General features: G+C 38.5%; 1 protein-coding gene across 1 annotated transcript in view; it reads right to left on the reverse strand.

The window, feature by feature from the left end:
- The window catches only part of FRMD4A (FERM domain containing 4A), a 584,868-nt gene that overhangs the window by 537,649 nt on the left and 28,631 nt on the right, over positions 1-18,588 (reverse strand). The gene's annotated exons all lie outside the window — the stretch shown is intronic.

An 18,588-nucleotide genomic window follows, 5' to 3' on the forward strand; every position in this document is an offset into this window, starting at 1 on the left:
ACTGAGGATGCTCTGGATTGAGTCAAAGTTCTTTGTCTGTTGGGGAAGGAGGTCTCAGCTCGGCAGGTCCCAGGGACAGGGGAGCTTAGGTTTTCTCTAACTTCCCAAGGTCATATCCTCCCACTGGCTTGAGCTCGGCAGTATGAACACCACGGTTTGATTGTAAACTTGGCAGTTTAAATTCAACACCAAGGTAGCACCCATGAAGAGGTTCTATCGGTAAGATCATGAAAGAATCTGGCTTGTCCTGGCCTGGGGTTTGAAGGAAGCCAGGCATTTTCCTGCTGAACATGTGAAATAGGCTGTGCAGTCTTTATAGCTCCCACAGCTTTGTGCCTGGCCAGATGAAGCAGTTGATTGCATCCTGTCTGACAAATGTTATGAGGAGACCAGCCGATAGGAGAGTGGGAGGGCAATCTTTATTTTATGCTTTTTTTTTCATTTAATTTTGTATTCTCAGGATAGAATTTATGGTTTCTTTTCCCCAATTAATCACAGCTGTGCTGTTTTAGCTCTCCCCTTTCTCTTTAGCACTTCGTTTCCCTTGGTATATCAGCTGGGGAAGGCACGGGCACCTGGCAGGGGTCCTAACCATTTCAGGATATACTCCATCAAGCACACCCACTGTCCTTGATTTGTGAGTATTTACACAGCATGAAGACATTCAACCCCAACTCACTATCAAAGTGAATTATTTCCCTGAGGAAGAGGGGTTATTCAACTTTTATAGAACTCAGGCAAAGAATCTGAATTTACTACTCATAATGTTCTTCCTTCATACTTCTTCCAAGCAAGGCAGTTACTCAGCACATCAGATGGAATTTCCAGCATTGTGATTTAAAATCATAGAGCCAGCCCTGGTCAGGTGGCTGAGTTAGTTGGAACATCATCCCATACATCAAAATGTTGGAGGTTTGATTCCCAGTCAGGGTGTATACCTAGGTTTCAGATTGCTGCTTTGATCCCCAGTCAGTGTGCAGACAGGAGGCAACCAGTTGATGTTCCCCTCTCACACCGATATTTCTTTCTTTCTTTCTCTCCCCCCACCTTTCTTCTCTCTAAAATCAATAAAATATATCCTCACGTGATGATTTAAAAAATAATACAATAAAATCATAAAACCAGGATGTTCTGAACTTGGAACAGAAGCTTAAATGGTGATGGTGATGGTGATGGTAATAATGAATGCTTACCATGTGCTTACCAGGTGTTCACATGCATTATCTCATTTAATCTTCACAACTACTCCATGAGAGTCTATTACTTTCCCCATTTCAAAGAAACTGAGGGTCAAAAAAGTAATCTGCTCAACCTGACACAATCTTCTAACCCAGGTCTGTGTGTCTCAAGCTCGCATTCATAACCTCTACATACTCTTGCCATCTAGTGCATGTCCCATGCTTTACAAATGAAAAAACTAGGGCCCAGAGAGACTCCATTGTTCAGTGTCACCATATTACTGTATTTTGCCATGTACAATGTGCACCCATGTTTTTGGCCCAAACTTGCAGGGAAAAAAAATCTTTCACTTTAATTTTTAATTCAATTTTTTATGTATTTATATTTCAAAACAAAGCCAATTATTATATTCCAGGGTATTATTTTGCATATGGATATTGTTAACACTTTTTAGTGTTATACTTTTAATGCATAAGCATAAATAAAAGAACTAAAAACATTTATATAGATATGGAATTAGCATTACCCATATATAATACACACCCTTATTTTTCCCTCAAAAATTTGGGCAAAGTGTGTGCATTATACATGGCAAATACAGTAATTAGTGATAAAGTGCTTAGGTCACCCAGGGCTCCTAAAAACTCTTTATCTACTTGGAGTAGAATCTGACCCACCCAGGACATATTGGTCATTTGTTTTTAAGGACAATAATGCCTGGGGCTGGGGAGTGCAATGTGGCAGTGGAGGAGAGCACATGTGGCAGGAGGGAGCTGCCCACTTCCCCTGTAACATCGATTTGGAGTAAAAGCATCATGGAGAGACCCCCACTTGCTGGGTCACATACAGTGCACTTGGACCTTGGCCATACACACTGGAGATTTCCTCATCTCTCAGACCTGCCAAGGTCAAAGCCACAATGTAACTGATTTGCATGCATAAACAATCTAAATGTATACAAATCAATTTTTAAAATTAAATACAAGAGTCATTTCCAAACACATTCCATTGACTAATAGTTCTAGTTCTGGCTATAAAAGTAAGTCATTGGATCCATTATCTCCTGTCCCGCCAGACTTTGTTCCCAGGAAAGTATTTCAAAACACCCATGTATCACAGTTCTGAAAGTGTTTCAGTGTTTGAATTTTGAAAATGCTTACAGACAACCCTCATGCCTCATTTCAGAGCCACAGAGCTAGAAATTGGACCCGTTTTGGGGGGGTGAGGGGTAGGGGGGCTCCTACTAATAGCCAAGTACAATCTACTCTTTTTAAAAAATTATTCTTATGGGCTCAATTATGTTCCCCACAAATTCATACATTGAAGCCCTATCCCTTATTTTAAGGTTTAGGGGCTTGATCCAGACCTGAAGCAAAGAGGCTCATGGCCTGCAAAGTCAACTTTCCTGTTCATAGACAAGATAAACTAGCATAACCCTAGAATGTGACTGTATTTGGAGAAAGGGTCTTTGAAGAGGTAATTAGGTGAAAATGAGGTCATTAGGGTGGACCCTATCCAATATGGCTGTGCTTTTCAGAAGAGAATATTAGGACACAGATGGGTAGAGACAGAAGACCTCTGAAGACTCAGAGAAAAGACAGCCATCTACAAGCCAAGGAGAGAGGCCTCATGAGACAACTCTTCCAAAACCTTGATCTCAGATCTCAGCCTCCAGAATTGTGAGAAAGCGAATTCTGTTCTATACGCCACCCAGTCTGTGGCACTTTGTTATGACAGTCCTATTACAACTGTGGTAAAATATACATAGCATAAAATTTACCATTTAAATCATTTTTAGGTGTGCAGTTCAGTGGCATTAAGTACATTGACATCATTGTACAACCATCACCACCATCCATCTGCAGAACTTTTTTATCTTCCCAAATTGAAAGTCTGTACCCATAAAAGAACTAACTCCCCATTCTAATTTTTTCTGAGTCAGCACAATCTCTTCTTACTTGATTCCAACCCAGATGTGGCAAACTCATACAGGGACATGTGGAAAGAAGTGAGTCAATAAATTGAAGGAAATGCATGTGAGGATATAAAGGGGCTGGCAAGAGCCTTTCATAAAAGTTTTGGGGCTTGATCCAGACCCGAAGCAAAGAAGCTCATGGTGTGCAAAGTCAACTTTCCTGTTTACAGACAAGATAAACTAGCAACTATGGTTCATCTATTTTTCCAGAAGGCTCAGTAGTCTCCAGGCAAGTACTCTAATAAAATGAGTAATTGCTTTTGCTTTTGCCATGAGGAAGCAGTAACAACTCAGCAGATTAAGTAACAGTAGGAGAGGTGGGGAAACTAATACATTCTAACACAGCCTTGTCACAGACTTCCAAGGAGATTTTCTTGAGATGCCTCCAATGTTAAACAAAGCTAGCCACAATCTGAGAATGTGTGGGAAACTTCCAGGACAAAATGCAGAAATAAACTACATATGGAAAGAAATCGAGAATCAGCAAAACTCAGACTTCAGGTCATAAGTGAATTTTAAAACTGGAAATGGACAGGCTGGATAAGAACACACCTGAAAAGAGAAAGGTTCAAGATTGTTTGCCATTTGATCAATCATTCAGCAGTGGTAAGAATTTGAAAACAAGCCCTGGCTGGCATAGCTCAGTGGATTGAGTGTGGGCTGGGAACCAAAGTGTCCCAGGTTCGATTCCCAGCCAGGGTACATTCCTGGGTTGCAGGCCATAACCCCCAGCAACCGCACATTGATGTTTCTCTCTCTCTCTCTATCTTCCTCCCTTCCCTCTCTAAAAATAAATAAATAAAATCTTTAAAAAAAAAAAAAAAGAATTTGAAAACAGCGTCCCCCAAGCAAAACTTTATACATGCCACATCCTCACTTCTGTCTACTACTCTTACAAGTCTTCTTACACAGGGGGGAAAGTACCCCTTCCTTTCCTGTCCCTAGATTGTTGAGCCTAGAGGCACTGGTTAAGCCTTAGATACAACCAGAAAAAGTGGCTTCTTGGCATCAAAGTGCATCCCTCCAGAAAGGATTATGAAAACTAAAGTCCAAATAACATATCTTCAAAGGACACTGTTGAGTCCCATGCGTGAGCCTGAAGCTCGAACTCACAACTTTGAAGGGATTATCCATCATCAATGTCAATGGAGAGCAGTACTTGCTAAATATCACTCATAAGCTTCTTCTCCAATCATAGTTCTCAGCTAAATCTCCCAGCTTCAGATTTGGGTTCCTAGTGAGAGCTGACTTTAACTTAACAAGTTTTCAGGTTCAAATGGCTTCAAATCAGAATGACCACTGCCAAATTTTGCAATTTTTAAGGCAGAAGAGTTCAAATTGGTAACAGCCATAAAGTTGACCACTGACAGAAAATAAGGCTAAATATAAAGGAAATTCATAGCACACTTAACTACAGACTTACATCATTGTTTTAATCAATAATATATATTCGTATGTCGTGGTAAAGGTAAAAAAAGACTGGGAAGATTTCAAAAAAAAAAGAGGGACTAAAAAAATTCAAGAAGGGAAGATTTTGGGGGGATTGGCCCCATGGATTGTTATTCAGAACTCTCGAGTATTTAATCTTGTCTTATGTTCACCTACATTTACTCACCATCTCATAATGACAAGAATTCCTTTGACTGTGTGTAGTATTGACCTTCATTTATTTACTTACAAAAACTGTTGTTTTAACAACTTTATTTTGCAGATCTGCCTTGCAGGTCATTGAATCTGAGCTCTAATTAAAAAATATGCCATACATGCCTTAGAATCAGATACAATAGTGTTCATTTTGGGAAAAGTTTCTTAATCTCCATAGTAATAACTAAAAATAGCTATACTTCATTGAACACATATGAACTGGGTCAAGGGCTAGATATAGATCATCTCAATTAATCCTTCAACAACCCATTGATGAGTATATTATTATTACTTCCAGTTCACTGATGAGGAAGTGATATTTGGAAAGATTAATTACTTGTTTATGGTGGAACAAATAGCTAGTGAGTAAGAACTTGTTATCTAGACACAAACAATCCAACTACATTGTTTTACCTGGGAGTTTCAGTTATCTTAAACATAAAATATGACCAAATACACATAACTGATAAGATGTTGTCAAATTTAAATGTGATTACACATGTAACCAACATCACAGAGGCTGACACAAAGTAGTTTCTCAATAAGCGTTGGTTGCAAATACTGTACACCTTCCTCAGGTGGCCAACATTGTCTCCATGCATATCATCATCAAATAACTCCACTTACTCAAACTTAATGTAGGCACGCCAAATAACATTTTTAGATAGTGGTGATGATAACTGTAATACATAGCAACTAAATAAAGACAATTATAAAATACTGTTCCAGAGTGAAAGACACTAATCTCTCAGAAATAAAATACGTGTAGTGAGTATAAAATGTGCATGTTGCTATGTGCACTATGTAGTACTTATTCTATATGCTTGTGTTGTGGTAATACATCTTGAGCTCTCATTCCTGCCTTCTTTTCCTAGAAAACCCCTATTCATCCTTGAAGGTCTGCCCTCAGTATTTCTTCCCCTGCAAAGCCTCCTCCTAAATCCATAGGTGGGAACTGCCTTCTCCTCTGTACTACTACAGAACTCTACTAGACACTCAACAGCAGTGACCAGATCTTTGGAAACTTTGATACACAGGTCCAACATGGGGCCTGATGCATAGAAAGTGCACTGTAATTGTTTATTTAATAAAGGAACACTTTTATCTGATTTCGACTTCTTAAAAAACTGAATACCAGAGGTCATGTCAAGCAGGATTTAATATATGTTATGCACAGTTTAACATTCATTAGACTTTCTGCATTAAAATAAGCAATGCCACTTCTCAACCTGGCTACATTACCAGTCAGACTTGGTGCAGTGATCAAACTGTACTGCAGACTCTGAAGCAAAACCTCTCTGGGGGTGAGAGTCACTCTGGGACTACAAGCTATGCTCCAACAGCTGCCAATTTTCAAAACATGAGAAAAGATATGGCTGAAAAACACTAATCTGAACAGTGAGGTTTAATTGGGGCACCTTAAGTGGGGAGCATCAGAGGCTTCACTGGTGAAAACTGGGTTGCACTTGGGAAGCAGGAACCTAGCTGACAGTGCTGCTTCCATCTCAGCCTTGGTGTAGTGGAAAGAGGGCAGCTTCAGAGGGATGCTGGTCTGTCCCCTGCTTCAACCACACACTGCCTGTGAGACCATAAGCAAGTTACTCAACTTACCTGACCACCTGTGAAATGGGATAATACTATGTCTCAAGTCCGTTGTGAGGAGTAGAAAGCACTAAATGTTAAGTACCTACTGTTGGACATAAAATCCAGTATGCTCAAAGAATATTAGTTCCTTTATTCTTCTCTCCATATCAGCTTCCTCTCTAAACTAATCTGACTCCCTCACTTCATGGTTTAAAATCACAGATCAGTGCCAGCTGATTGGCAATCAATAGATCAAAGTCTCCATTTTCCTCAAAGACCAATAAGCTAACCAGTCAAATTAGGGTGATGTTTTTGTCTGAACAGTTTGGGGTGGGAAATGGTAGTTTCTTTCCAATCTAATCAAAACCACAAAATGGCAGATCTGTGAAAGAACTTCAGTTCCTAAAATATCACAGCCATGCAACAGAACATGTGGACCATTAGAATTCTCCTCAGGCACTGTAGTGCTAATTTAAGATCAGAAATTGCCCTTCAATATTTTGCTTTTCAAAGCTTTGGCATTCTTATCTAAGCCCCAGTTCTTCTTGGACTCAGTAAATGGATTTGTATTTGGCTAGCTGAGAAAAGGAATAGCAAATGCTTGGTAGATATTTCTACTCTCATCCTCTCAACATTGAGAAACACAGTCCAAAATAGAAGAAAAAGATATTATAGCTTTGGATTCTATTCTTGCTCAACTATCTCCTAACTGTCTCTTAAATGAAAGGATGGGCAGGACAAGAAGGTCTCTCTTGAGCTCCTCAGCAGCATTGTCAAATCTCTAGGCTAAGTGAGCCTCTTGCCATAACAACTTTTCTGCTGAAAATGCATTACATGCTGCTCTCTCTTAAATAATGGCTTCAGAAAAAATGTGCCGGCAAAACAAAAAAATTTACGATTAGGAAAGAACTACATGAAGAAAAACAACAATTCCCCACTCTCTGGTGAGGCTATGTATCTAATAGCATCCCAAAAGTCAAGAAGCTGTGTTTCCAGTTAGAGACCAGGGGCATGCCTGCTTTGATTCCAGAAGTCACTTTTATTGTTGCAAAAGGATCTTTTTGAGGTCACAATCTTTACCCAGCACGGGGTGGGGGATTTGGAAAATTTTTGGTCTGCTCTGCATAAAAGCCTAAAATATTAAACCTTCAAAAAAATCAGATTGATTTGGAGGCAGGGAGGGCATGGCAGGAGACCAGATCCACATGGGGAAGTTTGCCAAGGACAAATGAGGGACAGGAACTGGTTACCCTCACTTATGGGGCCAGTGAAAGACTTGAAATGGTGGAAGTCACATGGCCTCCTGTCAAGCAATAGGAACAGCATATTTTCATTGTCATAAGGAATGTATTTCGAGTTGCCTTGGAGCTCTGCTCTGTTAGGGTGAATCTTTAATAAAACTGCAAAGCAGGTGAAGTTTATCTTCTAGTTTCACCTACCAGTGCCCCAATCCTTCTTGCTTTATCTTATTCTGGGCATGCCACACTGGCTGATGGGTACACTGGCCATTATGATGTTCCTCTTCTATGTGTGAGTAAACACCGACCCCTTTGCTATAATTACAGCTTTCTGATGTGTATGACACCAGCCTGCAGGGTCCTTAAGAGGGCAGACTGATTCCTCCCTTTTTATATCCCCTGACCTTAGCAGTGGTTTCGGCATTTAGTAGTTAGTAAAAATTACATTTAAAAAAAAAACAATTAAATAAATTGAGACATTAGTTGATAACACCTTAAGTATATTTTCTCTCAGACAGATAAACAAAAGTGTTTACCAACAAAAGACCACAAAACCTTTAGGAACCAAGGATGTTGGTCAAGAGGAGGAGATTCCGCTAGCCCACCCAATACCTTCTCAGGCCAAATCATATTGGTAGTTACAGGTAACTCATAAACAAGACAGTGCCTGTTATAAATACATTTATCCTTTCACTAATGAGGGAGCAGGGTCCCTCTTCACCCTGCCCACATCCCTTTCCATTAGACACCACCCACCTGTGGAAGCAGCATTCTCAATCTTTTCAAGGCTTTTCTCCCTGCCAGCTTTCATCGTCTCTCTTGCAAAGGCTTGTCAAATGGGAATAACAGTAAATGTCAGGTTTGAGAGAAATAAATGTTAAGACAATAATTCTTTAATATCAAAAATGACAAAACAACTCTTATCCAAGAAGCTCAAGGAGCCTTATAGACTAATGATAGGAATCTTTCCTAGACCCCATGGAGATTCCCTGTGTTTATCTTCCATTTTGGAGAAAATTGATTCTCTAAAATGAAATGACATTTTTCCAGTGCAAAAAATGGGAATAACAGACCCTGAGAAGAAGGGCTTATGACAATCCACGCCCCTCATCAACCTTGACATCTTCATTACTTTTTTTCAAAAAATGTGAGTATGTATGACCTAGAGTACTTAAACAAGTAGTTAAGAATGACAGCATTCATAATAAACTTCACAGTTCAACTTCCCAAAAGCAAAGTTGGATATTCCATTACACCAAAAAGAAATTGCAAAATCTTACTGTAAAATCTTCAGCCCTCTTGAAATGCACTGAGGTGGAGCAATCCAAGATGGTGGAGGAGTAAGTAGAAGCTACTCTAATCTCTTCCCAGGACCAATCTGGAATTACAGCTAAATTGCAGAGAAATCATTGGAATAAACAACTAAACAATAGTGGGAAAGAAGCCTTATAACCACAGAGAGAAGAAACAACTTCACCACAACATGACTGGTGCAGGGTGTGGAGGAGATGTCAGAGGGCTGGCTGGACTCCCAGTGGCAGCAGCTGAAGTGCTGCTGGAATATTTCAGTGGCTGAGGGTTTCCCTCTGAGTAGTGTGGGGTCTCAACCCCAAGCTGGACTCCCCAACCTATAGCACTAGAGCCCAAAAAGAACCCAGACAACACCCAGCCACAAATAGTGGCAGGGTTTCTCTCTGCTAGAGACAGATGGCTGGAGTCACACAGAGAGCATTTTAAAAGGGCAAAGCATAAAATTTCATATGCAGCCACTTACCCTGGGTGCTGACAAAGGGAGGACAGAGAGGACTAGAAATTCTCGAGGACAGACTGGGGATGGTGGCTTAGGGGATAGAACTGAGAAACAACTGACAGGATCCCTGTGCTGAGTCATCCCCCAGAGAGCAGAAGCCATCTTTCTCAGATGGAGCACTCCCTCCAAGTGTCATCAGCGTGAGGGGAAGCAATAGCCCCACCCATAGGAATTACTCTGCTCCACCACATGGTGCTTAAACCTCACTGCTGATAGCAGAAGGAGTAGATTAACAACTGAAGAAGTCAGCCATAGAACGTGGATGCTGGTAGTATTAAACAGGCTGCCTAAGGCCAGACTGGGACACCACTTGACATCACCAGAGGTGGATCCAGTAAGAAAACACAGTGGTAAATACTAGGTACTACTGAGACAAATTCCACCGTGGTCTTTTTCATGATTTGCAATATTTTCTCTCCTGCACAGCTTTTTAACATTCATTTCTTGTCTTTCAAGTTTGGGCATATTAAATCACTAGATTTTATGTTATAGTTTATTTCAAATCTCATATTTTGCTCCTTCATTCTCTTATCCCATTTTACCTTCTTCTTTCCTCTTCTTATTTTCATTTTAAATTTTGTTTTCTCTCTTGCTATGACTTGTTTTCATTCCACATTCTTACCATGTCTCCCCACTCCAGCTTCTCAAAAACATTTTTCTTGTCATCTCACATTCTTTTTCTTGCTCTTAAAATACCCCTGTTCTCTCTTCACCTTTATCAATCTTTGCTTGTTGGTTGTGGATAGGGGGGTTGTTGCATTTCAAATCTCAAATTTTACCATTCCCCTCTCCTACTGCACTCTGCCTTCCTTCTCTTCATCTCAAATTTTAATTCTTCCCTGTCTTAGTCTTTAATTCATTCCTTGCTCTTAGTATTCCTTCTCCCTCTATCATCTCAAAATCAATTCCCTTTCCTCAAGACATCTCTTAAGCTTGTCTCTCTTTCTTTTTCCCCCTCTTATTCCTATCCCACCTATATTAATCTTAGCTCATTTGTTGTAGATAGTGCTGTGGTGGATCTTTTTCTCCAAATTGGTTCCTATTTTTTTTAAATGTATTTACTTATTTTTTCCTTTTTCTTTCTTTCTCTTACTATATTTTGTTTTTAAATTTCTGTTTAAACCTAATACTATACACTTCCCTTCTCTTGCTTCATTCTGCCTTCTTCACTCCTTTTTTATTTATAATGTAATTTTTATTGTCTTTCTCTCTCTTTGCCTTGCCCTGATTCCCTACTCTTGTTATTGCTCCTCCCTCTACCTTCTCAAGGTCTTTTTTCTTTCAGTTAGTCATCTCATTTTGCTGCAAACCAATAAACATAATATACCACATAAAAAAATGAAAGGCAAAAATCACACAATCATATCACTAGGCACTAAAAAAGTATTTGATGAAATCCAACACCCATTTATGATAAAAACACTCAGCAAAGTGGGAATAGAGGCAGCATATCTCAACATAATAAAGGCCATATACAAGAAACCTACAGCCAACATCATACTCAATGGGCAAAAACTTAGAGCTTTCCCACTAAGATCAGGAACAAGACAAGGATGTCCACTTTTACCACTTTTACTCAACATAGTATTGGAAGTTCTAGCCACTGCAATCAGACAAGAAAAAGAAATAAAAGGCATCCAAATTGGAAAGGAGGAAGTAAAACTGTCATTATTTACAGATAACATGATAGTGTACACAGAAAACCTTATAGGCTCCACCAAAAAACTAATTGACCTATTAAGTGAATTTGGCAAAATAGCAGGATACAAAGTCAATATTCAGAAATCAAAGACAGTTTTGTATACCAGCAATAAAATATTAAAAATAGGAACTAAGAAAAAATCCCATTTAATATAGCAACAAAAAAAATAAAGTACCTAGGAATAAACTTAAGCAAGGAGGCAAAAGACCTATACTTAGAAAACTACAGAACACTGAAGAAATTAAAGGACAAACAAATAAATGGAAGCATATACTATGTTCATGGATTGGAAGAATTAACATAATCAAAATGTCCATACTACCCAAAGCAATTTATAGATTCAATGCAATCTCCATTAAAATACTGATGACATATTTCACAGATTTAGAACAAATATTTCAAAAAATTTATATGGAACCAAAAACAACCCTGAATAGCCACAGCAATCTTGAGAAATAAGAACAAAGTAGGAAGGATCACAATACCTGATATCAAACTATATTACAAGGCCACTTTAATCAAAACAGTCTGGTACTGGCAAAAGAACAGACACACAGATCAATGGAACAGAATAAAGAGTCCAAAAATAAACCCATGTCTCTATGGTCAACTAATATTTGACAAAGGGGGCAGAAATATAAAATGGAGCAAAAATAGCCCCTTCAACAAATCGTGCTGGGAGATCTGGAAGGGTACGTGCAAAAAAAATGACACTCAACCACCAACTTACACCATATGCAAAAGTAAACTCAAAATGGATAAAAGACTTAAATATAAGCCACAACACCCTAAAAGTCCCAGAAAAAAATATAGGCAGTAAATTTTCAGATATCCCACACAGCAATATTTTTGCTGATACATCCTCTAGGGCAAGGGAAATAAAGAAAGGAATAAACAAATGAGACTACATCAAATCAAAAAGCTCCTGCACAGCAAAAGAAAACATTAGCAAAATGAAGAGGGAACCAACCATATAGGAAAACATATTTGGCAATGATACTCAGACAAGGATTTGATCTCCAAAATATATAAAGAACTCCTATGAGGAAGTTCAACACCAGGAAAACAAACAATCCAATGAAAAAAGGGCAAAGGGTTAGACACCTCTACAAGGAAGATATACAGAGGGCCCAGAGACATATGAAAAGATTCTCAGTATCACTAGGCATCAGAGAGATGCAAATTAAAACCACAGTGAGATACCACTTCACATCAGTCAGAATGGCCACCATAAACAAAGCAACAAACAAGTGTTGGAGAGGATGTGGAGAAAAGGGAACCCTAGTGCACTGTTGGTGGGAATGCAGACTGGTGCAGCCAGTGTGGAAAACAATATGGAATTTCCTCAGAAAACTAAAAATGGAACTGCTTTTGACCCAGAGATCCCACTGCTGGGATTATACCCTAAGAATCCTGAAACACCAATTCAAAAGAACCTATGCACCCCAATGTTCATAGCTGCACAATTTACAATAGTCAAGTACTGGAAACAGCCTAAGTGCCCATCAGTAAATAAGTAGGTCAAGAAACTATGGTATATTTACACAACAGAATACCACACTGCAGAAAGAAAGAGGGAGCTCCTACCTTTTGCAAAAGCATGGATGGAACTGGAGAGTATTATGCTAAGTGAAATAAGCCAGGTGATAAAAGACAAATACCATAAGATCTCACCTATAACGGGAACTTAATTAACAAAACTAACAAAGGAGCAAAATAGAACCAGAGGCATGAAAACAAGGAACATACTGGCAAGGACCACAGGGAAGGAGGAGGGGGATATGAAGGAAAGAAGGGGAAGGGCCTAGTTAAAGAAGAAGTATAAATGACCTATGGACATGGACTACAGGGTGGGACTTGATTGTGGGTGAATGGGGCAGGGGAGAGCAATGGGGGGAAAATAGGGACAACTATAATAGAACAATTAAAAAAATACAGATTGGTAATTACACAATAGTCAGGGGGATTTAAAGTACATCATAGGGAATATAGTCAATGATATTCTAATAGCTATGCATGGTACCAGGTGGGTGCTAGATTTATAGGGAATCACTCCCTAAATTATGTAAATTTTATGTTTAACTACTATGCTGTACACCTAAAACTAATATAGTATTCAATGTTAACTCTAATTGAAAAAGAAAAGAAAAACAAAAAAGAAAGAAATGCACTGATATGGTTTGCCTAGAGTTGGGGGAAAACACAATTTCATACAAGGGAAAATACATACAATTTTATATTGGGGATTTAGACTTCCCACTATATAAACAAGCCATCACCATGTATTAAAAATATCTCAATAAACTGAGGGAAGTGACATTGTGGTGTAGGAGGAGAATGTTCTTGTGTGCCTCAATCTTGTGGGATCTTGGAAAAGTTACTCAGCTTCTCTTAAAGTCATTTTTTTCATCTGCAAAGTGGGAATTATGATAGTTACCTCACAGGGTCTTGGGTTCCAAACATGTAAAATATATGAGAAATGCCTGCTGTGATGCCTGGCACATGAGAACTCAGTAAAAGATATCTATTGCTACCACTGAAATTTGACTTCTTTATAAATAACTGACACCTTAGGAATGTTGGATTTAACCACAGAAGGTTGGGAAGAAGATAGAATGAGAAACCCTAAATTGTGATCTTTTACCCTCAATGATTACCTCCTTAATGTGAGACCTGGAGAAAGGGAAGATTCATTAAATTAGTTATTTTCTTGTTATTTTCAAGTTAGTATAAAGATAGTAAGAATGAAAAACGTGGGTTCTCTTTTTCCTTGGACACAGATCCAGAATTATGGTAATAATAAAAAAAATAACAAATTGTAAAATATATAAATTACATGTATTTGTAATGCCACCTAAAATTTTTAATGAGTTATCTAACTTTACAGGTGAGGAAACTGAAAATCAGAGGGAAACTAGTGTTCATTCGATTAAAACCTGGTGGCAGACAATAACATTGAGACATGGGGTTTATTATATTAAAAAAGTAAGCTGGAAGGAGACTTAAATGTAGATATTCTGACTCAGGGTATGGATCTTTCTACCCACTGCAATGTCTTAAAAAGGCTACCCATCATATTTCCTTGGTTTTATGCAGGGTGAAAGATTGGCTTAATAAATTAATGTAATCCCCCCATTAACAACTTAGAAGATAGATAATATCTGATCATTGCTATAGATGCAAAATAATAATAATAATTCAACAAAATTTAACATCTATTCATGGTAAGAATAATCTTAGCATATTGGGAATAGAAGGTAAATTTATTTCCTTAATATCCTAATAAAATATATCTATATAAAACCTTCATAAAAAAACACATTTAATGGTAGACCATTAAAAGCATTCTGTTACTTTGTAAGAACAGAAACAAGCTAAGAATCCTCACCATGGCTACACCTATTAGAATTCCTAGTTAGCAGAGTAAAATTTTTTTAAATGCATTTAAAAGAATGGAAATAAAGAACTGCCATCAATTACCATCGATATAAAAAATCCATGGATCAATAATTCATAGTGGAGTTTACAAAGATGAACTTAAATAACATATGCACTTAAACAATTTTTAAGCATTAGGTGTTAAAGCTACCATCCCAATAATTATACATATGTACATATTTCTCAGAAATAAATTTAAGTGCCTATAAATGCATTCACAGAAAATGAGAAATTTTTAATGAAAGACTTCAGAGATTTAACTAAATTGAGACCTAAATAATTCACAAATAAGAAGAATCAAGTAATAAAAATGTTAATTTCCCCCAACTGATCTATGTATTCAATGCAGTACTGTTGAAAATACCAAAAGAGATATTTTATGGAACTGGATCTGCTGATTCTACAGTTTATATGGAAACATAAAGGGTTAGAAATAGCCAAGATGCTCCTAAAGAATAACTTGGCTTAGAGATATCATACTTTTTATGAAGCTGTAGTAATTAAGACAGTGAGATCCTGGCACCGGGTATGAGAAACAGGCCAGCTGAACAGAAAAGAATGCTCAGAAAATGCCCAGGCATACATGGAGGTTTCATTTACCACAGAAGGGCAGTGAACAAATGGAGAAAGGATAAAAAGACAATTCAGTAACTGCTGCAGGAACATCATTCCACACGATGAAAAAACCAGATTGCATATCTTTCTGATGTGCTGCGCAAAAATAAGTCCCTGGTAGATTTTATTAAAGTCCACAGGGGAGATGATGAAACTCTTAGAATAAATAGGAGTCATCTTCATGACCTGCAGGTAGAATTTCTTAAACAATGCACAAATGTGCAATCTATAAAGAAAAGACCTGTAAGTTTAACTATATTCAAATCAGGAATTTCTCTTCTCTAAAAGGAATTATGTTAAGAAAAGTGAAAATATAAGCCATCATAATGGAGATAATGCAATACTTATAACTGATAAAAGTTAAGAATCATGAGCATGTAACAGATTGATAGAAATTAATAAGAAAAAGTCACCTGGCTGGTGTAGCTCAGTGGATTGAGTGTGGGCTGCTAACCAAAGGGTCACTAGTTTGATTCCCAGTCAGGGCACATGCCTGGGTTGTGGGTCAGGTGCCCAGTGGGGGCCATGTGAGAAGCAACCACACACTGATGTTTCTCTCCCTCTCTTTCTCCCTTCCTTTCCTTCTGTCTAAAAGTAAATAAATAAAATCTTTAAAAAAAAATAAGAAAAAGGCAATTGATAGAAAAATATGCAAGAGAACAGGAATTCTACAAGATAGGAAATATGCATGTCCACTAAACAGAAATGCTCTATTTCACTGACAATTAGGAAAATAACAATGATTCAATTGTTATTTCACAGTATCAGTTGGTAGTTCTAAATTTTGATGAACGCATAGACAAAACAGGTAATGCTTACCCACCGCTAGTTAAAGGTTAAATTAACACAACCTTGTTGGAAACATTCTGCATTACACATGTATTTATCCTGAGCCACAGAAAGTCCATCCTTTGGCATAAGCCCTGGAGAAACACTTGCATGCGTACACCAGGAAACATACTAAAACACATCCATACAGCATTGTCATGCCAGCAAAAATCCAGCAACAACTCAGATGTTTATCAGTAATCCAACGAATCAATAAGTTTGGCATATTAACAACTGAACTTTATATTACTGCGAAAGAACCTCCAAGATACTGTTAAATTAAAGAAGAAAGTTAGGGAGGGGTACATACAGGATGATTCCATCTACATAAAATTCAAAAATATGCAAAAATGAATGTCTCCTTTGAGAGTAGCTACACAGTGCAACTACCAAGAAAATCAATGGAATAATTGACAGAAAATGCAGGTTGATCCCTCCAGGTGGGGTGGGAGAGGGCGCCATCAGGAAGGGGCATCCAGGACTTCCAAGTGCAGCTGGTACTCTGCATCCTACTCAGAATGGCAGCACACTGGTTTTATTTTATTCTTCCTCTTTAGACTGCACATGCTTTCATATATTCTTTTGTGAATATGATCTATTTTCCTTCTTTTTAATTAAAGAAATGGGCATGCTTTGCTTTAAGCCATTAGCAATGCTAAAAGTCAGGGCCTTTAAGATTGGAGTTCCAAATGGCCTAGCGTGGACTAATAAAAAAAAGGACAAGTAAACAAACAGATTAGGTGTCTTCCACATCCCCCAAATAAAATAATAAGGCCATGCCTGCGGCTTTGCAGTAAGTGCAATATGTCTGCAAAATATTGCAATCCATAGTTCACTGACCCTTGATATAGGGATGATTACCAAGCTCCCTTCATGCGTAGCCTAAACTGGCCCCGAATTCAGGCAGACTCAAATGGATAAACCAGTGAAATCGAGGCCTTTAGTATCTTTCAAAAAAAAGTCTAATAAAGACATAAAGGGTTTTCTTCTACAACAGTGAGCACATTCTGCATTGCGCTAACCTGCTGACATTATTTGTAATGGCATTAAAAGGTCATTGAAGCCTAAATCTGCTTGGCAACATTCCCTACCACAATGTTCTTAAAAACACAAGCTTTATTAAATATCAGCTCTCGTTGTATTTCCAAGAAGGCCACCCAAAGGTTATGGTGGGCTCAGGTGTGCGGAGCGGGGCTGTTATTGTGTCCTTCATTTGCATAACTCTGCCCTCTCAGTCACTCAGCATGCCTCGCTTAAAGTCTCATATTAATATTCTATCTACCCTGGCCACATGGGAATGTGGTAAGCTGGGCGTCCCTGCTTTTTGTAAATGGGGAAACTAGAGTCCAAGTCAGAATGTTATCAGTAATGAGATTAATTATCTCCTTAACGTAGTGACTTCAAGGAGGCCAGCCTCTTTAAGCTCAGGTTTTGAGACAAGTGTGAATGGAGTGGAAGAAATAAGGAGGGCGCCAACATAACGTGACCTGTTCCAGGTTATCCTAGGGGCTCGGCCCCTTGAGACGCTGCAGCATCAGGCGCATGGTGGGAAAGCTACCTCAGGATTACACACCTAGCTCGGCGTGATGCCCTGGTTTACAAGGAGGATTTACTATAGCTGCTGAAACACCTAACTTCCACTAAGGCTCTAATCACCAGGAAGCTCTGATTTGCTGGAAAGTCAAGTGATTACAAAACCATAAACACAAGCTGATTCTGTTTCTGTTTGCTTTTGGGTGCAAAGAATGGTCCTACTGAATCTCTCTGACCCCACATAACCTGTGAATTTTCCATTTCAGTTTTTGCTGCCTCGGTCTCTCCAAGCTTCCTAATTGTACCCAAGAAACAGCACACAGCTCTCATTTTGTGACAGGCCCATCAGAGTCATGTGCCAAAGGTACTGTTGAAACTCTGGGCTACCCCTTGTCCGGTGGGGCTGATGTGTGAGAAGACAGGGAGAGGGCACAGCATATAAAACGTGTTTCCAGCTGGGCTATGAATGTACAGTTCTCCCTAGAAGAAGTTTGTGAGAAGGAGGTGGGCAGGAATACAGAAATTGTAATTTAATTCATGTTTGAAAGAATAAAATTGATTGCTTAATGTGAACAGCCTCTGCATATACAAAAATGTACATGAATTCAATATTGTGAACTTTCAAAAATCTATATTATCTCAAAAATAATTTCAGAATACGTAATGCAGCATTTTAAACTGGGACGAAGTAAACAAAATGAAATAATGTTTTTGGAAGTGTAGCAGTATGTTACAGTTCTCTTTGCCTAAGCACTTTATTAAGAAATCATCTTCTTGTTATTGTTTCTAGCTTTTAAGTCACCTAACAAGAAGTGTTTTTGTGCTTATGCAAAACGGAATCACCCAGAGTAACAGGGAACTACTATAGTCATCCCATAAGAAGAAAAAAAGCCAAGAGGGACTGGGCACTGTATACAAACTCATAAACATTTGTCAGATGGGGCTATTTCCTGTAAAGGCTTTTGGCCAAAGTAATAAAATTCTGGCCTGATCCAACAAGGCTACTCACAGGCAGGCACATGCAGATAGAATAATAGGGGCC

This window comes from Phyllostomus discolor, chromosome 1 (genome assembly GCF_004126475.2).
Source record: "Phyllostomus discolor isolate MPI-MPIP mPhyDis1 chromosome 1, mPhyDis1.pri.v3, whole genome shotgun sequence".
NCBI classification, from domain to species: domain Eukaryota; kingdom Metazoa; phylum Chordata; class Mammalia; order Chiroptera; family Phyllostomidae; genus Phyllostomus; species Phyllostomus discolor.